Genomic DNA, 26,956 nt, shown 5'->3' with positions numbered 1-26,956 from the left:
GACATTATCTGTATTACTGCAAAAAAAAAGAACTTGGACGGTCCTTTAGAGAAACTCCAGCCATGATCCGGTCCATCCAGGTACGCAGTGCAGTAATGCGGGCGAACCCAGCAGGCTTGCTGTGAACGCCTTTCATGTCCCAGGAGGTCACACCAACCAGGGTCCAGGGGTCCGTTCCATTCTTACACACCAGGGGGTCTCCAGAGTCACCCTGAAACAAGAAGCAGTTGTGTTTTAACTGGTTTCATGTTAGGCGGCTGCAGTTATGAAAAAAAAGCACTTCACCCAAAACTAATTGCAACAAAACGTTTTTCAACTGTTTCTTGCAGTATTAGGTTTCCTTAATAACATACTAAAAGTTTACCAAAGTTTGAGCACTGGAAAAGGTGTTATTTTCAAGATGGCGTCCAAGATGGCCAAAAATTCTTTAAAATAACCTAACTCCTTCATTATTTATCCTAGACAAGTACTTTTTGTGTCTTACCCTATGTTTTGGGGGCCTAGAAATCCACTGGAATTGTCCAAATTGCAGAGATACAATTAGATAATTGTGAAATTCAATACTTTGTTTGTGACTATTAAAACCATCTGAAATGGTCACCCGTTTCAAGTTAACTAAACTAAATATGCAATAAAGTAGTTATATATTTCTTTTTTACTGGAACAAGGCTTCAAGATATCCTTAAAACACAAGTCACAATTTTCATTTTTGTCAATTTTGTCATTCAGAAGGTGCATGGCAGATAAAGAGAATATTGTCAGTTGATATAGTATTGCATGCAATATTGAAAGGTGTTGGATAGCTCTGTGGATCAAAGTGTCATCTTGTAGACACAAGATTTTGAAAAACAATTAATAGATTTTTGAAGAACGTTTTAACACATTAGGAAGGCAATCAGTGTGAATGAGTAAAGAGGGGTGGGGGTGGCTACGGATGTTAGTGAAGAGCTGTCAAAACCCATGTCTCTACTGGGGGCCTAGGCAGAGGGGAGTATGGGGGGTAGGGTTGTGTGAGGAGGTAAAAGGGGTTTGGTGTAGAGTTTAGAAGGCCTAGGGTTCCCCTCAGGTGGGTGGAGGGGAGTATGGGGAGTGGAGGTCACTGGATTGCTCCCTGGGCACTTGGAGCACAGAAGAGCAAAGTTATAGGAGCCAAGGAGACCCTGAGCTTCTCCTCTCCCCCATGTCCGAGGTGCAAAACCGCCAACAGTTGGCTCAGACATGTTAAAGCTATATTTACCAAATTAGCATTTGGGATGCAAACAATTTCTAAGTCACGCAGGAGGACGGAGTGAGGAGGAGGCAGAAATTAAGCTTATGCGTTAGGCTGAGAGGAGTGTCCCTATGTCACCTGGCTCACTGGATAGTCCCACTGGTCCCAAGTGGACCTCCATGCTGGCTCCTATGCCCGTGATGGGCACTCGTGAGTGGCCATAGTTAGTGAGGAGGGACCCCCAATAGTGGTGGTTGTAAGACCATGTGGTGCATGACTGTGTGTCAGGCAGACAGGGGTGTCCCTATGTCGGACTGGCACACAGAAGAGTTGGTGTTTGGTTGGCTGACCATTAATATTCCCAGGGGCCCCCAGTGACTTATCATTATGGCTCAGAGCGTCCTTTCCCCTCTCCAGAACAAAAAAGATAGTCTGACCATTAGATGCATACAGAAAGCAAAGCTTGTTTGTTGGATAGCAGCAGGGACACAGCGTGGAGGTCGGTTAGATCGGGATTCTATGGGAGACTGGAGCCCAGTTTGGGAACTACTGCCCTAGGGGACAAGGACTATTATTTTATTTTTGGCAGACACCTTTACAAACAAAATAGTGAAGAAACTTCTCTGTAAGGAATTTCTTCCAAGATTTGTGTAACATTCCCAGTCTGTCAGTTACAGCCATGTTTTTACAAATGTCAAAGTACCACCCAATAATAATGAGTTTATTCCTTATTGTTATCAAAAGCAATCTCCTGAAAGCTTCAACAGAATTTGAATTACATGTATAAGTGATGAATTCACCAATCCTGGGCATTATGGCACGTAGAAAAGGGAGAAATGTCCAATTACATTGTTAAATATGCTTATAACCATGCTTATAACCAATTGATTTATAATTGTATACTTGTAATCACTTGACTATAATTTATATTATGCTAATTAGATCCAAGATCACCAAAACATGGGGCTAGGCACCAAAATTACTTGTCTAGGATGAATAATGAAGAAGTAATGGTATTTTAAGAATCTGGTGGCGGCCATTTTGAAAATCGGACCTTTCTAGTGGTCCGATTTTGGTAAACTTTTGATATGTTATTAAGTACACCTGATACTACAATAAACCATTGAGAAACCTTTCGTTGCATTTTTGTTGGGTCAAATCATAACTGCAGCCTCCTATGTCTAAATGTCATCTTGATGTTTTCCTCTCTTTATAGTTGCGTGTCACTCACCTTGAAGGTTACAGCTCCAGAGGCTCCAGCACAGATCATCTGACTGGTGATGTTGAATTGGTTGAGGAAGCATCTCCGGCAGTCATCGTTGGTGAGGAGGGGCAGACAAGCCTGCTGGAGTTTGTCAGGTCTCTCATTGGCTGGAAAAATACACAGCAGTTAAATGCTAGGTTTGTGCTATAGACACCAATGTGCCACTGAGCATGACACGTTGTATTTAAATAGTTAGTGGCTGTCATGTCATTGTCATTTTTGAGAAGAGGGCATTCGATGTTTGTTAAAAGAATTCAAGATGATGACCAAAAATATGTAGTAGCCCTAACATTGTTATTTTTGTATTAAATCGCCTGGAAGCTTTGCAGTTTGTACAGTTATATTCTGAACAAGATGTTTCAAACTGATAATACTGATTGACAATTGTTGATTGATCCTACTGTGAATGTTGTTAGTCTGCTCTATCTGTTTGCTCAGCGTTAGCCTACTGACATCCTACTCTATTCTAAATCATTGAAGTGACTGGTGAAATAGTCCAGTCACTGTGGCTGATGAATGGAAAGAGTGTTTCCTGTCATTTCACTCACTGTCATTGCGGGTCCAGCCCCAGCCAGAGGTCACACACTCCGTGCCAGGAGGGAAGTTGTCAGTGTCAGCCAGACACACAGGGGACACATGACTACTCAGCTGGGCAGGGCTTTGCAGCTTGATCAGTGTGATGTCATAGTCAGAAGTGTTGGGGTTGTATTTGGGGTGCCTGAAGACCTATCAGTAACATTTTAACTGTTAAGAGATGTTTTAGAAAAAAAGGAACAAAAAACAACAACAATATGTAGCTAGTTGATTGAATGCCTGCCTGTAACCACATTTTCCAATCTGGAGTCAGGAACATAAAAAATGTTCCCCCAAAACAAGAGGAAAAAAAGGTAATGGAGAGGACTGTGTACAGCACCCTCAAAACACATGTGACAAAATGATGTTGCATCCCTATTATACATAATATTACAAAACAGAGTACATACCTCTCCAATTCTCCTGACATGGAAGTTGTTTGTGTTTCTGTCTGTGCGGTCGTGCAGGCCCAGGGCTACTTCATGTTCATATTCTCCCCCACCCAAGCGAGCTTTGCCAGCCCTATTGGAGAAAGAGTGTTTTTTTTCCAGCAGTGATTGGCATTCTACCATACTGCAAAATTGTGTATACAATACGGTGGCTACACACTGCGTGCTTGGCTCCCTAACAAATACAATAGGGTGCCTACACACTACGTGCTTGGTCAGTAATGCTTGCTATGTTTTCTTCTTAAAAAACTAATGGTGTCACGTAAAAGTTATAGCAGAGTGACACACGAGAGCAGGTGTGTGTGTGCGTGTGCGTGTGCGTGTGCGTGTGCGTGCGCGCGCGCGTGTGTGTGTGTGTGTGTGTGTGTGTGTGTGTGTGTGTGTGTGTTTGTGCGTGCATCTGTTATGGCCCGGCTGAAGTCACATCTTTCACAGAGTCCTGGCCCCTGACCTAAAATGTATTTCACAGTCCTGCTGTATAGCCTACTGTATGTATGATAGATTATACTATATTCAGTACAGAGAGAGACATTATAGTAGCTTGACTACTGTACCTGACATCGCAGTGGGCAGCAGTCACAACCCAGTTCTCCTTGATCAGTGATCCACCACAGAAATGAAAACCGGTGCTGTTCTGAATTCACATAGTTTTTTATTAGCAACAGTGTGATTGATCTAACTTGTGATTGACTGTGCTTTTGACTATCTATCTATCTGTAATTCAACCTGAGTGGAAGTATTTTTCCCATTACAGGTGAACATGTGTCATAGTAAAGAAAATATACCATAGGCGTTTCCCACTTCATTATTGAATAAATAAAAGTAACACAGTAGATAGACAGGTGTGTGGATGATGACACAGAGAGTGATGTTGTTGTATATATATGTACCTGCAGGGATACCTGCCAGGGCCAGGAGTGAGGTTTAGCATCCTCAACGTTGATGATACCTAATCCATCACGGGGACATCCACTGACCACTGGTTTGATGGCAGGAACACCATAGCCTGAATAACCTACACACACACACACACACACACACACACACACACACACACACACACACACACACACACACACACACACACACACACACACACACATTGATCAAAGGATAACTAAAAAAAAGTCTAAAGTGATGACTACTTCCCCCTTTGGCTCCTGAAAGGTGAATTTTCAGGGGTGTTTTAAAGGAAACCAGTGATCTACATTTTTTGAGGGATGGGGTCAGGGCATTCCACACCTGGGTGGCAGTGCTGTAGAAGGAGACTTACCCATGTTTGTTTTATGGGTGGGTGGCACCAGATCATTGTTTACGCTCCCTCTAGTATTTTGGCTGTGGGTGTCGTGTCGCTAACTTTTTAACTAACGCTAACTTCTACCCTGAGCCATCCTAGGCTGGCAGAATGTGTGGGGGAAAGGTGGGTAATGGGCCCCAGGCCGAGAAGCAGTCGAATCAGTTTGTTTTGGGAGGTTTAAAGCTTAGTCTTTAGTGACATTGTGATGTTGGAGATCCATGAGGTGCAAGCATAGTCAAAAAGGGGCTGAATGAGGACTCCTGAAACAGTCCTGAGAGCACTTTTGTTGACAAAAGAGGAAAATCTGGTTAGAAGACACAGTGGTGTTTTCAAAACGTTACTGGCCAGCTCAATAACAGACAAACAACAGGGTGTGTGTGTGTGTGTGTGTGTGTGGGGGGGGTACTGTGGTCGGTGGGTCAAAGAAGCACAGGAAAATAGACAGGACAGGGTAACGTCCAGTCCACTCGTGGATGTGGTAGAATCTCTCTGGAATCTCTCTCTCTCTCCTTTGATTAATAATAACAGGTGCACATGGTGAACGCACGCTTGATCCTGTTGTGTACGTGAACACACTATGGGAATGTTCCCGAGGATGAGCCGGACTTTATGACATTAAACCAATAATGTGACCGCGGGCTACACACAAAACTGGACATAGAATTAGAGCACTTATAAAGTGCAACTACCACGCTTCAACTGGTGAATTAATTTCTCAACTCGTAATTTGTTTCTCCCGTGCACCCACCTAGTATATGTTGTCCAGCAAGCACTTGCTGGTCAGCCTTTTGTACAATGGATGAAGGTCTGAAGCAAAAAATGGTGCGATAAAGTTGTGCTTTGGAAACTACTTATCTAGAATGGAAGCAAACCTTATGCATGAGGTTGCAATCATTCCCAAAGTGAGGTGAAATGGTTGAGGGATTTATCGCTCCAGATAAACTCAAGTCAGACTCAGAGCTCCAATTCCTATTATTATGTGTGTTGCGATTTGCGATTATTTTATACAGATGTCAGATTGCAGAATACTGCCTTGTCTTCAATCCATTCAGCATTAACAAAAGCAGGGACCAATCATCAAATATCTGATCTTGATCAGATATAGATGCTATTAAACAAAGAGGAAGCATGAGAAATCAGGAGACTCAAGGCAGTGCATTTTATCTCACAAATCATATGACTGATAGACTGTATGCCCATGTATTCCCTCAATTAACACATTGACCGCCAGAGGTTAATCTCATAATGTACTCACCAGTGCCAAGGTTTTATTGTTGTTTTTTGTTCTTTTCACGTCGCCATAGACCTTGTTAAAATCCATAAGAACGAGCTGTGCATAGTTTGTTTACATCGCGGACATCTGCCTGTTTCGAGCAGTGAAGACCACGTGTCAAACGGGGCATCCATGTTGTAGTTAGAACGGTTTATGTTAAACAGAGAAACGCAAGGAGAAAAAACTACAAGGAGAAAAATAGGTTTCAGTTTCGTCATTATAACGATGGCCGACGTGATCGACAAAACCGGATCCCGCCTAATTCTGTTTCCGGTGGTGTTACAATGAAATGTGCCGTATCGAAACTTGAAAAAAGTTTTTTTTTTTTTTTTTTAAAGGAAAAAGCAACGCGCCCCGTAGGCTACGGGATCGGCGCTTCACGGTTGGATTTATCGGCCCGTAGGCTATGGGCCCGGCGGTCAGAGTGTTAAACACAATTAAAACATTGCTCCCTTGGCTCCTCAGCAATTCTGCATCCCAAGGTTTTAGTTGATCGGTGGGACGGGCGGACGGTTCTCAATCAAGATGCAGGGGACTCGCACGAGCACACGAGTGCACGTGCGTACACTCACACACATGCACGCTCACGTACACGATGCAGTTGGATAAAAAAATGCCTATATAAAATAAGTAATGCAGTAATGAAACATCACAAATGTAGTTGCAAAAAAAAAAAAAAGTCCCCGAAATAAATGACCAGGAACTTGTAGGAAGCATGCGCAGAAAGAACATAATAATTTTCGAAGTACTCAAACTTACTCATTCATTCATACGGGGAGGGGACATTGGGGGGTGGAGCGGCGAACAGTCGCCGCCAGCGTCCCCACTTTTCCCACATTCACACACCAATGGTGGCAAGCTAGCGCCGACCGAATCATTGGAGGCAATGTAGGGTTCAGTGTCTTGCCCAAGGACACTTCGACATGTGGACAGGAGGAGGAGCCAGGATTCGAACCGCCGACCCACGGATCATTGGACGACCTGCTCTACCTCCTGAGCCACAGCCGCCCCTCAACATAATCAGATAGTAATCGGGTTAAGGTGTATACATGGAAGAAATTTCCTTTTGATCTGTTGTAAATAGGTCTAGACCACCCCACTGCACCCGATTCGAATTTGAATCGGGTTGGGCTTGATCGGGTTTATTTTTAATATTTTTAATCTGGTTGATTTAAAATCTTGTTTTAACCCGTTTAGAAAAGTCCATGTAAACGCAGCTACTGTGTCATCGACTTGAAATCATTTAGATGCATCTTACTGAGGGAATGTTTGGTCCCAAAGAGAATGGATTCAGTTTTACCAAGGTGTAGTGACAGTTTGTTATCGGTAAGCCAAGTACGGATTTTGGTGAGTTCAGAGCTGAGAGCTTCCTCAACGTGCAATTTGTCCTCTCTCGAGATCAGGAGTGCTGAGTCATCAGCGAACAGGAACAATTTGCGGTTACAAGCAGCATTCATGTCGTTAATAGGCTATTTGAAATAGACAATTTGGAAATAGCCGATCTACAAGCTATCTACAAGCTCACAACAAAATAATAATAATAATAATAACAAATGAAAAGCAACTACCAATATTTACAAGCAACTTTACAGAAAACGAGGTCGCTTATAATTAGTATACATGGCAACACTAGTTAGGGAGTTTGTGTCAGGAGTGTGTGTGTGTGTGTGTGTGTGTGTGTGTGTGTGTGTGTGTGTGTGTGTGTGTGTGTGTGTGTGTGTGTGTTGAGGAATGCAAAACAAGCAGCGAAACAAGCGTTCTTTTTGCAAACTAACACATTTACACTAGCGTGTGTGTCACATACTGTATATGGTCAATCTATATACCATTTTAAAGGTACGGGCCTTAAACTGATGCAAAACATTCCAAGATAGCACCAAAACTGAAGCTAAAATCAACATGTTTCATGAATATAGAAGATCTACAAGCTCACAACGCGTCGCCGCCTTGTGAGCTTGTAGATCTGCTATTTTTGATTTTTTTGATTGACTACTTTATTTAGAAAAGACATTAATGAAACCAAATGGACCCATTTGGGTATCTTTTTCATGTAAGCCAGTAGTGATAAGGGCAAACTTGCATTTATGCATTAACAACTCAAGCCCTGTTTCAAACAGTGAAGCTTCACTTGTTGTGAGCTTCACTTTTATAAAGGCTAAATAAAAATATATAAAAATAATAATAATAACGTTAGTGTGTATTCTTGACTGGTTATGCAGGAATGCACTAGTACTTAGTGACTAAGTACTCCAGTTAATTGTGATGGAGATAAAAATAGATTTGCACAGTCAAGATTTTAGTCTGGTGGATCATTCTTGATGTTCAGTGGTCGAGGTGTAAATATTTTCAAACATTTTAGTACTTTTACTTTTGGTCCTTTAAGGACATTTTGATACCAATACTTCTGTACTTTTACTCAAGTCAATTTTGAATTCGGGACTTTTACTTTTAACAGAGTACTTTTACATTGCAGTATAATCATTATTCTTAAATGATTATAATTTATCTAGAATAGACAGAATTGCAAGTGGAGGTGGAGGAGTGGCCATTTACACCAAAGCATGCTATCCGGTTACTGTTCTTAAGGCTGTTTCTGTTGAAAAATGCTTTGAATTTATTGCTCTAAAAGTCAACTTGGGGCCAACAAATTCAATCACTGTGATTGGTATATATAGGCCCCCTTCTGCTAAGTCTGCTAAGACTGAAGCCTTAGATAAATTGGCCGACTTATTCTCCCTGTATAATAATACAGAAATTATACTTTTGTGTGACACAAACCTGGACTGGCTAACTAAGGTATCTGATAGATGGAAAGAAACCTGCAGTAATCTTAACCTCACCCAATTGATCACAGAATCAACCAGGCCCAATTTTAATAATATAGCTAGGTCTGTTAGATCTTATTCTAACAAACAAGAGTGACAAAATGACTACCTCTGGTATCTTTGAACTTGGTATAAGTGACCACTGTCCCATTGGCTGCATCAGGGACATTAGGATAAAGAAAGCGCAGCCACAGGTTATTGTAAAGCGTAATTTTAAGCATTTTAACAAGCAGGCCTTTTTTTGATGATTTCCAACTCAGTGATATTTTAAGCACATCAAAAATATCGGAACCTGACCTTGCACTAAATCACTTTACTAAGGCCTTCAATTTACTGGTCAATAAACATGCACCTTTCAAAAATCAAAGAATTAAAAATAGGTCAATTCCTTGGTTCACTCCTGATTTATCAGTATTGCTCAAATCAAGGAATAAGGCATGGATTTTAGCTAGAAAGCATGGAGACCATTCTCACTGGACCGCTTTTAGACTAGACTGAAAGAACGAGCCCAATCGATGGTCTTGAAGGGCGGAGCCAAACCCAGGCGCTGGATTCCAGCGCCTGGGTTTGGAGCACTCTGATTGGTTAGGAGATAACAAGGTCCTAAGACCAGCGTTCCTGCAAGGTTCTCCCAGGCTTTTTTCTTTTGAAACAAAAAAAAGGCATGGGTTTCCGAGGCTACTTTTAGACAGACTAGAAATAGTTTTACAACAGCAGTGAGGAAAGCTAAATCAATATATTATTTAAATAATTTCTCCCAATGTTACTCAAATCCAGCAAAATTCTGGAAACTAGTCAACTCAACTACAAAAATATAAATATTCCAACCATGCCTACCCATATAAAGTACGGCCAAAATGTTATATCTGGTGAATTGGAAATATGCACAACATTTAATAACCATTTCATCACAGCTGGGCACCTTTTTGACAACACTCACTCCGATATTTCCATGAGGAACCCAGTAATAATGGAATCCACTTTAGCTGATTCTCATGAAGTCCCTCAGTTTACCCTCAAACCCCTCACCTCTGAGGAAGTAGGTAGAGCACTGTCAGCTATTGACCCAAAGAAAGCAACTGGTGAAGACGGCTTGGATCCGTACGTGCCCCATTAATTTCTAAACCCATTGCACATATTTTTAACCGATCAATTTTATCAGGTACTATCCCAACAGTGTGGAAGATAGCTCATGTTGCTCCTTTGCACAAAGGAGGAGACAAAACAGATCTGAACAACTATCGGCCTATTTCTAAATTGTCATGTTTGTCAAAAACACTTGAATCCTTATGTGAACAACTAAAGGGGTTTTTATCTACGCACTCACTGTTGAGTCCACATCAATCTGTTTTTAGGGCTAACCATAGTATCATCTCCGCTGCATCCTTGATCTTGAATGATATTGTGTCTGCTGTAGATAAGAAAATGCAATGTGCAGCTCTGTTCATCGATTTATCAAAATCATTTGATACTGTGGACCATTCCCTGGTCCTGCGCAGGCTGCAAAACATTGGCTGTGACTCTAGTAGTCTTAAGTGGTTTTACAACTACCTCTCTGATAGACAGCAATGTGTAAAAGCTGGAAAGGTCCACTCTGCACTTTTACCCATAACCAAAGGTGTCCCACAAGGTTCAATCCTGGGACCGGTTCTTTTTACCATTTATATAAATGATATAGCAAAGGATTTAAAAGACTGCAATGCACATTTATATGCTGATGATACCATTTTATACTGTTGGGCTGACTCAATGCAACTGGCTGTTAAAAACCTGCGACTTGCTTTTAATATTTTACAAAGAGCACTTTTTGAACTGAAACTTGTTTTAAACGCAGAGAAAACAAAATACATGCTTTTCACCAGAACAAAATTGATTGATTTTACAAATCTACAAAATGCACTTTACCTGGTGTAACTCTTGAAAGAGTCCAACAGTACAAATATCTGGGCATATGGATCGATGAAAAACTCAACTTCAAATTTCATATTGAGAACCTGATAAAATCATTGCGGGCAAAGCTGTGTTTATTATACAGAAATAAATTTTGTTTTCCCATTTTGCAGAAAGAGAATTATACAGGCTGTCCTACTCTCGGTCCTAGACTATGGGGACATCATTTATAGATATGCTGCTGCCACCACCCTTAAGCCCCTAGATGCCTTCTACCACTCTGCTCTCAGGTTCATCACAGGTGATCCATATAACACACATCATTGCACTTTATACACTACAGTTGGATGGCCCTCTCTCTCCATGAGACGAGACCATCATTGGTACATATATATTTACAAAGCACTTTTAAATAAATCACCAACATATATTTCATCACTGTTAAAACCAAATACTTCCACCCATCACAGACGCTCTCAGGAATACATCCCATTATTGGTCCCCAAGGCCAACACCGAGCTAGGCAAAACAGCTTTCAGATTTAATGCTCCCTTCACCTGGAATGAATTACAACGCACTTTAAAAATGGATTCCATGGTTTCACTGGATCAATTTAAAAACTTGCTAGCTAATCTTATTGTTTTAAATTGTCACTGTTTTAATTAAGCTGTCTTTATTACTGTTTTATTCAGTTTTTTTTCACATATATAACTTGTTTATCCTGTTGTTTTTTATTTTATCATTATTATTTACACTGTTGTATTATGCTTCTGTAATCTCGGCATCATTGAAAATGAGGGCTCTGCCCTCAATGTATCCCCGAGAAAATAAATAAAGGTTGAATGAATGAATGAAAAATTGATACTTTTACTTGAGTACTTTTTCCACCATTGTTGATGTTTTTAACATGACTGCCCTGTTTAAAAATGAATGAATAAAAATAAATTTCCTCATTTGAGAACAATGCAACTTAGCTGGGACAGCACCTGGCCCCCCTCCGACCCCCACCTTTCAGCAATGCATGCTGGGATAGGTGTTAACATCTCACAGATCACAGAAGAGAAACTATGATGCAAGTGTTCTCAGTTCACTGAATCTCTACAAGGCATCATTCTATAAGCCATATCTCGAGGTTTGGTCTTTAAATGCCTCTACAGTTCATATTCAGCTGATTGAATTCACATTCATGTATTGTATGTATGACAGACAGACAGACAGACAGACAGACAGACAGACAGACAGACAGACAGACAGACAGACAGACAGACAGACAGACAGACAGACAGACAGACAGACACACACACACACACACACACACACACACACACACACACACACACACACACACACACACACACACACACACACACACACACACACACACAGAGAACAAACAGATTAGTGTCATTGTTTAAGTCATTGTTTGTTACCTGAACAGATCAGTCTCAGACTGCGGTAGTCGCGAGTAGAATATATTTCTCCACACTCCCTCAGTGAATATTCAGAACCAACACAGGGAGATCTAAGCCCCCACATGCGTTGTTGTCTCCATTCATCTCCATTTATCTGTTCTGTAGAAACAACAGGGCCACAGTGCAGTTGTCTACACACTACAGATGATGACTCATGTTTCCAGTCATAAATATACACTGGTCTCCATTCTCCCAGGTGTTTCGCCTCCAGTCTACCAGCACAGTGACTGGTTCCCACCAACCTGACATCATCAGGCTCTGTACACAGACAATAGAATAAACATTAAGAGCTGCAGTGTCCCTATTCTAGTGTTAACTGTCAGCAAACATAGACGATCTGAAGCTCACAACTTGCCACAATACAAGCTTTTAGATCTGCTATTTTAGAGTGAAAACTGGAGTGGGCCTAGTATAGAGCCCGTTGGGAATACAGTGAACCTAGATAGGTTTTAAGTGGTTAAAAAGTAATATTACTTTGACTATAAACTAATAATCAAAGCTAAAGTTTAGTTTGTCTTTTACCTGAGCAGGTGAGTCCAGCAGTCCTTTCAGGTGAGCAGGTGTTTCTAGTTGAGTCTGAGGTTCTACAGTCCAGGAGAACAGACTCGTTGCCTTCACACTGGAACTCTTTGGTCCACAGAGCCTTTACTTCTCCATAGGGCGCCCCCTGGAGGACTGAAGGAGCCCCACAGCCAAGCTCCCTACAGACCACCTCTGCCTCCTGCTGGTCAAAGTCACCTTCACACACTGAGACCCACGACTGATTAGACTTTACCTCCACTCTGCCAGAACACATACCAGTCCCATTCACCAACCTTACAGACTCTGGAGGGAGGGGGAGAGAGAGAGAGAGAGAGAGAGAGAGAGAGAGAGAGAGAGAGAGAGAGAGAGAGAGAGAGAGAGAGAGAGAGAATTTAAGGACTTTTAGGCATTTTAATAGAGACAGACAAGAATGGCAAAAATTGTCAAAATGTCTGGCAGTGGCTAAATGCAGCCACAGAAAATGCTGGCAGTGAATGAGTTAAATGTGTTTATATATAAATATGTGGGAGGAGGGGGGTTTACAATAAATGGGGGGGCGGGGTCATATACGAGGGGGGGTTCGCTATATATGAGGGGGGGGTCATTTACGACAGCGCTACACTACTCGGACGCTCGCAGACCCACCCGGCCCACCAGCGCTCGGTGCCTGGTGTGCGCTCGGTAAACGCTGATCAAGGACGGCACGTGGAGACGCCGGGTCGCGACGAGCAGACCCTTCAGTCGGAGGGGCGTGGAGACGTCGTCACACTAGAAATCTGACATGATTTGCTACCTGGGTAAGCAACCAGGTCAATGAAAACAAGCCCAAAGATTTAAGTGACTATTAGGCTACTTGAGCACTTTAAACCTATATGCATAGGCTATTTGAAATAGACGATTTGGAAATAGCCAATCTACAAGCTCACAACAAAATAATAATAATAACAAATGAAAAGCAACTACCAATATTTACAAGCAACTTTAGGTCGCTTATAATTAGTATACATGGCAGCACTAGTTAGGGAGTTAGGGAGTGTGTGTGTGTGTGTGTGTGTGTGTGTGTGTGTGTGTGTGTGTGTGTGTGTGTGTGTGTGTGTGTGTGTGTGTGTGTGTGTGTGTGTGTGTGTGTGTGTGTTGAGGAATGCAAAACAAGCAGCGAAACGTGCGTTCTTTTTGCAAACGAACAAATTTACACTAGCGTTTGTGTCACCTATATTAATAGTCCATATATATTTACCATTTTAAAGGTACGGGCCTTGTGATTAAAATGATGCAAAACATTCCAAGATAGCGCCAAAACTGACGCTAAAATCAGCACAAAACATGTTTCATGAAAATGGCAGATCTACAAGCTCACAACGCGTCGCCGCCTTGTGAGCTTGTAGATCTGCTATTTTAGATTTTTTGATTGACTACTTTATTTAGAAAAGACATTAATGAAACCAAGTGGACCCATTTGGGTATTTTTTTCATGTAAGCCAGTAGTGAAAAGGGCAAACTTGCATTTATGCATTAACAACTCAAGCCCTGTTTCAAACAGTGAAGCTTCACTTGTTGTGAGCTTCACTTCTATAAAGGCTTAAAAAAAAAATATACAAATAATAATAATAATAATAACTTTAGTGTCAACTGTATTCTTGACTGGTTATGCAGGAATGCACTAGTACTTAGTGACTAAGTACTCCAGTTAATTGTGATGGAGATAAAGGTAGATTTTTTAAATAGGCCAATTTGCAGGTGATCAGGTGCAGATTAATGTAACATTGTACCTCTGTTACTTACTGTATGTTTGCAAATGTTTAAGATGATGACAATAACACTCAAATTATTTAATCAGTGAACTCCCTCAATCAAATGTTCTACCCTATCATTTGTTTTTCTCAATTATGACAATTTGTAATGTTATTTTAATGGTTGTCACACCATTGAGGAGGCTCTAAGAACAAGCATTTCACTGCCTGCACTGTTGAGTCACTTTAAGTACATTTGAGTGACTTTAAGTACATTTTGATACCAATACTTTTGTACTTTTACTCAAGTCAATTTTGAATTCGGGACTTTTACTTTTAACAGAGTACTTTTACATTGCAGTATTGATACTTTTACTTGAGTACTTAGGTTACCAAGGTTACTATAGCAACATTTTTCATGTAAGGTATTCAGTAGCAACTAGTCCTCCGACCTCCACGTTTCAGCAATGCATGCTGGGATAGGTGTTAACATCTCACAGATCACAGAAAAGAGAAACTATGATGCAAGTGTTCTCAGTTCACTCTCTACAAGGCCTCACTCTATATGCCATATCTTAAGGTTTGGTCTTTAAATGTAAAATCTACAGTTCATATTCAGCTGATTGAATTCACATTAATGTATTGAAATTTCATTCATGTGCACTGAGACAGACAGACAGACAGACAGACACACAGACACAGACACAGACACACACACACACACACACACACACACACACACACACACACACACACACACACACACACACACACACACACACACACACACACACACACACACACACACACAGAACAAACAGATTAGTGTCATTGTTTGTTACCTGAACAGATCAGTCTCAGACTGCGGAAGTCGCGAGTAGAATATATTTCTCCACACTCCCTCAGTGAATATTCAGATCCAACACAGGGAGATCTAAGCCCCCACGTGGGTTTATTTCTCCATTCATCTCCATTGATCTGTTCTGTAGAAACAGCAGAGCCACAGTGCAGTTGTCTACACACTACAGATGATGACTCATGTTTCCAGTCATAAATATACACTGGTCTCCATTCTCCCAGGTGTTTCATCTCCAGTCTACCATCACAGTGACTGGTTCCCACCAACCTGACATCATCAGGCTCTGTACACAGACAATAGAATAAAAATTAAGAACTGTAGTGTCCCTATTCTAGTGTTAACTGTCAGCAAACATAGACGATCTGTAAGCTCACAATTTGCCACAAAATCAAAGCTAAAGTGTAGTTTGTCTTTTACCTGAGCAGGTGAGTCCAACAGTCTTGTCAGGTGAGCAGGTGTTTCTAGTTGAGTCTGAGGTTCTACAGTCCAGGAGAACAGACTCGTTGCCTTCACACTGGAAGTCTTTGGTCCACATTGGAGCCTTTACTTCTCCATAGAGCGCCCCCTGGAGGACTGAAGGAGCCCCACAGCCAAGCTCCCTACAGACCACCTCTGCCTCCTGCTGGTCAAAGTCACCTTCACACACTGAGACCCACGACTGATTAGACTTCACCTCCACTCTGCCAGAACACATACCAGTCCCAGTCACCAACCTTACAGACTCTGGAGGGAGGAGAGAGAGAGAGAGAGAGAGAGAGAGAGAGAGAGAGAGAGAGAGAGAGAGAGAGAGAGAGAGAGAGAGAGAGAGAGAGAGAGAGAGAGAGAGAATTTAAGGACTTTTAGACATTTTTAATACCCCCCCAAAAGCTTGTAGATCGGCTATTTTCACAATAGCTATCTGTAGTATCTGAGTCAACAGACAGACAGACAGACAGACAGACAGACAGACAGACAGACAGACAGACAGACAGACAGACAGACAAACAGACAGAGAGAGACATATCCTAATCCACACAGGTACAAATGACCAGGGGCCTGTTCCTCAAAAGGTGAATCAAATAAGCCTGGCCTTAAGTCAAATCCAGGCTTGACAAAGTCGGGTCCGTATAACCTGGTTTATTCGGTTTCACGAACGCCAAGCCAGGCTGAAAAGGAGCGACTTTGTCGAGCTAGACCTTGTCAAGCCAGGCTGTGTCGAGCCAGGATAGTTTTTCTATAAAAGACCATGAAAGTCGATAGCAGAATCCTTGAACTTGACCAATCATGGAGCCTAAAACCAGAGCGGCGTTCTTCTCTGTGGCTGAACAGCAGCACTGCAGCAGCTCATGCAATCATACAAGGAAGTGTGTGTGACGGGACTGGACAGGGGTCGGGTGGGCAACGGGACGCCCGGGGACGGGGGTTGACCGCGACGGGACGCACGGGGTGGGGGGGGGCTGACCGCGACGGGGGCCGTGACGGGACGCGCGACGAGACGCACGGAGAGGGGGGGGGGGGGGCAATTGACGCGCAATAACCCCACATTTGCAAGACCCCTTTGGTCGAGGTTTGGGTTGTAGTTACCTTGCCATCATGATGTAACTCCAAAGGTGGACAAGAAATAAACACATATTTCTCCATTGACTAGAAATTGATAATTTAAAATATGCTCCTCACTTACATTCAGTGAAGAGGCTCTTTTAAACCCGTAACTAATAATTACTAATACTAATAATATATATATATATATATATATATATATATATATATATATATATATATATATATATATATATATATATATATATATATATATATATATATATACGTATATATATACGTATATATATATATATATATATATATATATATATATATATATATATATATATATATATATATATATATATATATATATATATATATTATTAGTATTAGTAATTATTAGTTTATGATGTCCGGTATTAGTACCGGACATCTGACAAAAATAACGGTCAAAATTATTTTTTATGCATTAATGACAAGCAGGTGTGTAAATACAGCATAACACTTAGGCCTACAGCATTATTTTGGATTGAGCTATTTGAACATGAACCATCATAATATACACATTTTATATAGCAGGGTCATCTTACACAAATACATTAATTACCTACATTACCATTTGCGCATGCTGCGTGCGTAATGGTTTCTCAATAATCAATTGCGTTTGTATGCATTTTCTAATCAAAGGGCACTACACAAAATTGGGCATTTCAGATGAATCCTTCATAACGTGGCTCAGCTGACCTGTTAGGGCAATACATTATAGACCACTACTCACTCACAGGAGGAGGTTATGCTGTATAGTTAGACAGTGGATGCCGTCCGTGCGTCTAATTGGGACAGCCGTGGGAAAGTTGATTGAGTTGTGAGAATCTTGTCGTCTCCACATAGAGCACGTTTTAACGTGTCCACCTCATAGAATTAAAAAATAGGTCCACGATTATGATTAACGTCATGTTTCACCTCGATGCCATAGTTGCAGTAGCCTATAGCTGTTGTGAAGAGTATTTACGCATCTGTGTTAGATTTCATCTTCAACCTGGCAACTTGCCAACTTTACTCACAAGTGCCCTTGTAGTAGCCTAGTATCTGTGACATATTCTAACTCGTAATGATACAATTTGTGTGTGACTGGCTGTTAAATACACAACTTTATATAATGTAACTTGTAACCGGACCGCGGACTACCGCGACCGCTGTCTAGTGTACGCAGCAACAGCAACAACAACTAGCTCTCTTCTTCCTGTTGTACCGTCACAATAAAGTGTCTCCCATTTACCGCCTAATGCAGCACATTTTACACTGGTTATTATTAACAGGAAATAGGTGTAACCTAACAGCGTGTGACAAACTCTGTTCTTGCTACCGCTCTCTCTCTCTCCCAGAAACACACGCACGCTGTTAAGAGAGAGAGAAAAAAAGAGCGAGCGAGAGGGCGAGAGAGAGAGCTAGAGAGCGAGCGAGCGAGACCGAGTCCGGAGAGATTTATTTTTTCCGGTCTTTGTCATAAAAAAGCGGTCAAAACCGGCAATTATCGGAATAACGCGACCTATGATCTCTGAGCATTTTAAACCCATAACCCTAACCTCAGTAAAACTATGCCTTCCCCTAACCTCAAGAAATACTATGCGTAAGCCTACGAATGCCAAATCATGATCTGGACGGGGATCGACCGGTGACCTCCGGACTACAAGGCTGTCTTTCTTCTCATTGAGCTAGAGATATGATAGCCCTGGTAGTGTCTGTTGATATTTAAAAGTAATTCCGTCCAGGCCTCTGTTTTGCTAACTACTCTAGATCAATGGTTCCCTAACCATCTACCGATAGAGAAATTGTCTCCTCGGAACAGAAACTAGTGAAAGTAGTCGATCTACAAGCTCACAAAACGTTGCTATAAGAAAAGTTGTGAGATTGTAGATCGTCTATTTTCAGATAGATTCAATATTCATCCAATGTCTTATAAAAGCAGACACATGTCTTTCACCAAAGCAGAGACTGCAGCTTAAGTCTGCAGGCCTCCCTTTTAAAATCTAACAGGCCAATCAATGTTCCCTGTAGCGTGCGCGCACGCGCACACGGCCAAACGTTCACGCGCACATCTGAAATCTGTCGCGCACAGACATTTTTTGTGTTAAAACAAAAGTTTTTTATTTTTTGTCCCCGTCTCCATGTCTCATCTACAGTAATACCTAGCCCGGTATTTACTCCCACTTTACAGTTATACAGATTGCATAGGCGACACTCGGTCGTGTGTGTGACTGACAGTGTGTGTGTCTCTTAGGCTGGCTCACACATTTGCGTGCAGCATGCGTCCGCCAGGGTAGAGGGGCCAAATGAATGGGTGTGTATGGGGCGGAAGGATACGCTGTACGCACATGTGTGAGAAGGCCTCAGTTTGTCGCTCAGCTGGTTCTACGTGACCACTGTCAACAAACAGCTGTTAGCGGTAGCCACAGTTAGCTAAGCTAGACAACAATATCGCATGCTGTGGCAGTCTCTTAATAATAAATCATGAGTCAACCTCCTAAAAATACGAAAGTTATGTACACCACTAACCCAGCCAAAGCAAAGAAGAAAATGCTCTCTTTTAGGACTGAATGGCTGGCGGAGTTTGTGCAAATAGATGGACAAAATGTGAAACTGGGAGATATTTTTTCTTTTTCGGATGAGAAAGGAATTATCTGCAAAATATGTTGTGAAGCCAAAGTTCCAGGTGACTTTTCTGAAGATAAAATGTGGAATGAATGGAAAATGGACTACCTCAAGCGCCACATCCAGCACAAAACCCACCAGAATGCTGCTGGGATTTTACGACGACGCGAAAGGACTGAACAGTCACAAAAGAAAAAATCGGACAGCCAGCAAGTTAAAGTGCTCATTGACAATGTACTACTCGCCATCGAAATGAACGCATCAATGCTGGCTGTTCAAAAAATACATGATCATATGGAAAAATATGTGAATATACCAGAACACTGGCGGAGCAAAAACTATGCCCTTGAGTTTGTGAACTCAATCAACGAAATTGTACAGAATGAGAATATGTGCTATATTCGAAATGCCCCGTGGCATACCTTGATAGTAGATGAGAGCACAGACATAACAGTGCACAAAATGCTAGTGCTGTATATCAAATACAAGGAGGCAAACGACGTCAACTACAAAACTGAGTTTGGTGGCATAATTCAGTTAACGTCATGCACTTCTCCAGCCATTGTAGAGGCCATCACTCAGTTTTACTCCAAACATGGGCAAAACCAAACCTATATAAAATTGTTCATAGGGTCAGTATGAGTAAGTAAATATATGATAACCTCTCCACAGGAGCAGCTTTTTCATGGTTATCACACATTTTGTGATTTTCCCCATACGTACATGACAGGAGAAAAAATGACATTTAAAAAAGAGTTATTATCATAATGAAACTTCCTGAGTTGATTACTTACATGAAGACAATGTTTTTTCGTATTACAAGTTTTCTGAAACTGTATATTTAAATATGCAAATTATGCATTTAGTCCATGAGCCAGAGCCCCAAAATTGAGCCAGATATTGATTATTACCTCGTTAAAAACCTTTGACTCCGACATCTTAACAAAATGAAATAAGTATGTTGACTCTGGCTTTGTCCAATGTTCCAATGTTGATTCTGGAAAGTTATGCAAATGTAGGCATATTTTCCTAATGCCTAATTTGCATAATATTTAAATATACAATTTCAGAAAACTTGTAATACAAAACATCATTGTCTTCATGTAAGTAATCAACTCAGGAAGTTTCATTATGCACGCAAACTGTATCATCTGTATGATCTCCTTTTTCACAGGTTCTGGTCTGTTGGTCTAATGGCTTCTCCCTTAAGCGATTGTCCTAGGACCGCAAGGTTGCCGGTTCAAGCCTCACTTGATGCAGACTAACTGAAGTTGAATTGCAAAAAACATGACTGTATCAATGAATACATGTGCAAACAGTAAAGATAATATGAAATGCTTATTTGAGAGGGTATTTTTTTGCAATGTATGACATACTTCATTCTGAAAATAGCCGATCTACAATCTCACAACCTTTCAGATGGCAACGTTTTGTGAGCTTGTAGATTGGCTACTTTCACTGGTTTCTGTTCCGAGGAGACATACAATTTCTTTATCGGTAGATGGTTATGGAACCAGTGATTTAGAGTAGCTAGCAAAACAGAGGCCTGGTCCGTCAGGGACGGAAAGACTTATAAATGTCAACAGACACTGCCAGGACTATCATATCTCTAGCTCAATGAGAAGAAAGGCAGCCTATGAGTCCGGAGGTCACTGGTTCGATCCCTGTCCCCGACGATGTGTTGAGGTGATCATGATTTGGCTTTCATAGGCTTACGCGTAGTATTTCTTGAGGTTAGGGGTAGCCATAGTTTTACTGAGGTTGAAAAACACTTAAACCCAGGATTTTTCAGCTATTTGCGTGAAACTGTATCATCTGTGTGATCTCTTTTTTTCACAACTTCTGTCTGGTGGTTAAATGGCTTCTCGCTTAAACGAATGCCTCATAACACCAAGGTTGCCCGTTCAAACCTCACTTAATGCAGACTTCATTTAAATTGCGTTGCACACAACTGATTGTGTCAATTAATGCATACGCAATTGTTAAAGATAACCTGAAATGCTTACAATGTATGATCTACTTCATTCTGAAAATAGCCGATCTACAATCTCACAACTTTTCAGATAGCAACGTTTTGTGAGCTTGTAGATCGACTACTTTCACTGGTTTCTGTTCCGAGGAGGCGTACAATTTCTCTATCGGTAGATGGTTATGGAACCATTGATCTAGAGTAGTTAGCAAAACAGAGGCCTGGTCCGTCAGGGACGGAATGACTTATAGATATCAACAGACACTACTAGGGCTATCATATCTCTAGCTCAATGAGAAGAAAGGCAGCCTTGTAGTCCAGAGGTCACCGGTTTGATCCTCGTCCTTGACGATGTGTTGATCATGATTTGGCATTTGTAGGCTTGCGCATAGTATTTCTTGAGGTTAGGGGAAGGCATAGTTTTATTGAGGTTAGGGTTATGGGTTTAAAATGCTCATTTGTTAATTTCATGGTCTTCTTTCTCTCAAGTTCAGTCTTTTATGTTTCTATGGCTTATTGTGCATATTACTTATCATTGCTTCTTTCTTTCTTTTCTCTGCAATCCCTGGCCCCGTATTATCGCTGCTTGCAGCTATATTATCTTATTGTATTTATTTCATTTTATTTGAATGCAGGGTCATTCAAATGAGTCCATATAAACACATGTGTTGAATTAACTGTGGACAAACTTGAAGAACAAAGGCACTGGATTAAGTAAGCTTGGCTGTTAGCCTGCTCCTGACCAGGCTAACTTCACAGCTAAATTGCCATGGTAACTAAGGTAGGCTTGCTTCAATTCTCTTTTGTGGAATCGGGTCATGGCTAAACTTAGCCAGGGTGAACTGGTTAAACTAATCTTCAAGATAATTCAGCTTTTGTGGAACCAATTCAGCCCTAATACTGGCTAAATTAAGCCAGGATAGGTGGTAAAGCCAGGCTTTAGCTCTAATTCACCTTTTGAGGAACAGGCCCCTGAGGTCTTTACGATAATGTTCACCTCTTCATTCTGACACCTTCTGACACTTTCTCCCCTGCGCTGTGGGGATACCATTGTCTTTTAAATATCCATTAACATTATCCAATCCCACTCAAATCCTAAAATGTTGGCTATAGTGACTTTGTTTCATTTGGTTTAGGCTACAAGTAGAAAAATAATAACATATAGACTAACCTAAAATCTATGACAAGAGCGAGAGAGAGAGAGAGAGAGAGAGAGAGAGAGAGAGAGAGAGAGAGAGAGAGAGAGAGAGAGAGAGAGAGAGAGAGAGAGAGAGATGCCCTGGTGTTGAAAGCAAGCGAGTTGTTGTCCGCACAAGTTTATACAATGGACGGAGAGCAATGTGTTTATCTTTTGACTGATAACTGATAAACTAATTCTACAACCGGGGACCTTTTATTTCCCACGTCGCAGGTCCATGGACTGTCACTACGGACCCCCAGCTGCGGCTCAAGACTGTGACTGCGGACCTGGCCTCTCCATGGAGCACGACCGTGGATTTCTACTACACTGCACTATACCACTATACTATATATACTGTATATTATCTTAACATTCTTATATTATACCATACTACATACACATTATTGCTGTACTATATTATACTATCATATATATCTTACACTATTATATGTGCTACTATTGTTACTGTTACTACCTGCACTGTATCTCTTTCTGTCTCTCCTCTGTCTCTGTATCTCTTTCTGTCTCTCCCTCCCTCTCTCTCTCTCTCTCTCTCTCTCTCTCTCCTCTTTCCCCCGACACGGTCGAGGCAGAAGGCCGCCGCCCTAGAACCTAGGGTCTGCCTGACGTTTCTTCCAGTTAAGATGGAGTTTTTCGTTGCCACTGTCGCAAAAATTGCTTGTTCAGGGTGGGATTGTCGGGTCTCTTCTCTACATGTAAAGTGTCTTGAGACAACTTGTTGTGATTTGACATTTTAATACAATTGAATTTAATTTAATTAAGCGGGTGAATATATGAAAAAAAAGCACCTTACCACAAACGTGTTGATTTAACATGTGGTATTAGGTGTCCTGAATAACATACTAAAAGATCACCAAAGTTTGATCACTGGAAAGTGTTATTTTCAAGATGGCATCCAAGATGGCCAAAAAACAACAACTTTAAAATAGCCTAACTCCTCACTCATTATGTATCCTAGACAAGTACTTTTTGTGTCCAACCCTATGTTTTGGGGGCCTAGGAATCCATTGGACATGTCCAAATTGAAGAGATATAATCAGATAATTGTGAAATCCAATATTTTGTTTATGACTCCAACTAGTTATATATCATTTTACTGGAACAAGGCTTCAAGATATCCTCAAAACACAACAAAACTAATGTCACAATTTTCAGTAATTCAGAAGGTGGTGGCAGAGAATATTGTCAGTTGCTAGACAGTACCGTTTGCAATATTGAAACATTTTGGATAGCTCTGTGGATCGAATTTGACTTTGACTATACACCCCACCCAAAAATATTTTTTTGCATTATGAACCAATCTCTTTGGTTCACACTTACCCACAGGAACTTCATAACTCCTCCCCTATATACACAAGATTTTTTTTTTTCTCGTGGACAAGCGCAGTGTCTTCTTGTATACACAAGATAAAAAATAAAAAAAAACATTAAATCGATTTCTGAACAACTTTTTAACACATTAGGAAAGCAATCAGTGTGAGTGTGCAAAGAGGGTGGGGGTGGCTATGGAGGTTAGTGCAGAGCTGTCAGAACCAAGTCTCTACTAGGTGCCTAGGCGGAGGGGAGCATGGGGAGTGGGGCAGAGGGGTCTGGTCTAGAGTTTAGTGGGCCTAGGGTTCCCCTCAAGTGGGTAGAGGGCAGTATGGGGGTCACTGGATTGCTCGCTGGGCACTTGGAGCACAATAGAGCAAAGTGAGGAGCTTCTCCTCTCCCCCATGCCCGAGGTGCAAAACCTCCAACACAAATGATAATCCAATTTAAAAAAAAGACAGTTCCGCAAACGATACATGAAAGATAAACTTGTATCTTTGCCAGATCTCACGCCAGATAGATTTTAAACATATTCGATTTTAAACATACATACCCACTTCAGCTCTACATACATTTCGGCCATTTGAAAATAGACAATCTACAAGCTCGAAATGGGTTGCGATGTGACGCATTGTGATTTTGTAGATCTGCTATTTTCAAAAGATGTTTAGACATATTATACATTTGCAAACTAGTGGAATGGGACATTCTGCATAACGACATAACAGACAGACAGACAGACAGACAGACAGACAGGCTGACTAGATTAGTGTCATTGTTGAAGTCATTGTTTGTTACCTGAACAGATCAGCTCCACACTGGAGGAGGCACTAGACCACTTTGCTCCACAATCCCTCAGATAAGATTCAGATCCAACACAGGTAGATGTAATCTTCCATGTATATAGAATGTATTCAGAATGACGTATCTGTGCTGCAGAAACAGCAGAGCCACATTGCAGCTGTCTACACAGTACAGATGACTTAGGGAGCCAGCTATAAGGATGTACTGGTCTCCATTTCCCCAGGTGTTTCATCTCCAGTCTACCAGCACAGTGACTGGTTCCCACCAACCTCACAGGCTCTGTACACAGACAATAGAATATGCATTAAGAAATGTAGTGTCCCAAAAAATAGACAATCTGTAAGCTCATAACTCGTCACAATACAAGCTTGTAGATCTGCTATTTTAGTGAGTGAAAACCGGAGTGGGGCTAGTATAGAGCCCTTGGAAATACAAAACTAAATAAGTCTAAGTGGTTAAAAAAGTCATATTACTTTGACTGTAAACTAATAATCCAAGCTAAAGTGTAGTTTGTCTTTTACCTGAGCAGGTGAGTCCAACAGTCTTGTCAGGTGAGCAGGTGTTTCTAGTTGAGTCTGAGGTTCTACAGTCCAGGAGAACAGACTCGTTGCCTTCACACTGGAACTCTTTGGTCCACAGTGGAGCCTTCACTTCTCCATAAAGCGCCCCCTGGAGGACTGAAGGCGCCTCACAGCCAAGCTCCCTACAGACCACCTCTGCATCCTTCTGATCAAAGTCACCTTCACACACTGAGGCCCACGACTGATTAGACTTCACCTCCACTCTGCCTGAACATGAACTAGTCCCATTCACCAACCTTACAGACTCTGGAGAGAGAGAGAGAGAGAGAGAGAGAGAGAGAGAGAGAGAGAGAGAGAGAGAGATACATCAAAACTAATCGACAAACTGGTCAAACATTGTCCAAATTGTCAAGTAATATAAGAAAGAGGCAAACAGCCGATTTACAAGCTCACAATTTTCACAATATTTATCGGTAGTATCTGACTGTAGGTATCAAGATAGAGAAAGAGAGACAGAGACAGACAGACAGACAGACAGACAGACAGACAGACAGACAGACAGAGAGCCATATCCACACAGGATATGGCTCTGGGTCTAGGTGCAGACTGCACCTGCACCTAGACCCAGGACCTCACCACCTCCAAGACATGTTGTACCACCACCTCCATAGCAGGTGGCAGCATCCAGGCATTTGTCCCTAAACCCCATCTGAAAATGTTTTGTGCCAGGGAGACCCGTACCAGATTTGTGTCATTAGTGTTTAAAAGATCTTCAAATATTCTACATTTTATTTCAAGATATTTTTGAAAATATTAGATCTACAAGCTTAAGATCTACAAGATACATATCTTTGTAGATCTCTGCAACGTGTTGCAATGCGACACATTGTGAGCTTTTAAATCGGCTATTTTAAATGTATGCAGTATAAAGGTTTAAAGTGCTCATAATGGCATAGAGCCCTAGTTGCGTCTTTTGGCCTTGTTTTCCTAGACCTGGTCGCTTATTTCTCTCACAAAATCTGGCCACACTGCCAGAAACGATACATGCCGCTTTTTAGATGCCTCAATAAAATTAAAACAAAACCTGTGATAATTCTGTCTTCTTTTATATTCCTGAACCGATTAACTGACAAAGGACACAATCGTTCAGAAATAGTGTTTGTTCACAAGCTTGTCCAGCTGGCTGCCATAGACTTCAATGTATACTTCCGTTTCCAGTTTAGGCTCCCATGCTCCCAATGGTGTCTGCCGGCCCATAGGCTGACTGTACCTTCTTAATTATAGCCTTGGAACCATCCAGGACATGCTGGGTACTTTATGCTCTCATCTAATGGGCCACACCCAGGGTCAGTGGTCATTTGTAGAATCGGCCTCAGGTCTTAAAAGGGTTAAAAAAAAAAGTCAGACAAGACAGACAGACAGACAGACAGACAGACAGACAGACAGACAGACAGACAGACAGACAGACAGACAGTATAGATTAGTGTCATTGTTGAAGACATTGTTTGTTACCTGAGCAGATCAGCTCCAGACTGGAGGAGGAAGTATCAGACTTCATTGTTCCACACTCCCTCAGTGAAGATTCAGATCCAACACAGTTAGATGTAATC

Source organism: Gymnoscopelus microlampas, assembly GCF_963454915.1.
Source record: "Gymnoscopelus microlampas genome assembly, chromosome: 5".
Taxonomy (NCBI): domain Eukaryota; kingdom Metazoa; phylum Chordata; class Actinopteri; order Myctophiformes; family Myctophidae; genus Gymnoscopelus; species Gymnoscopelus microlampas.
The sequence above is the reverse complement of the archived record's forward strand: the minus strand, read 5'-3'. Positions refer to the sequence as shown.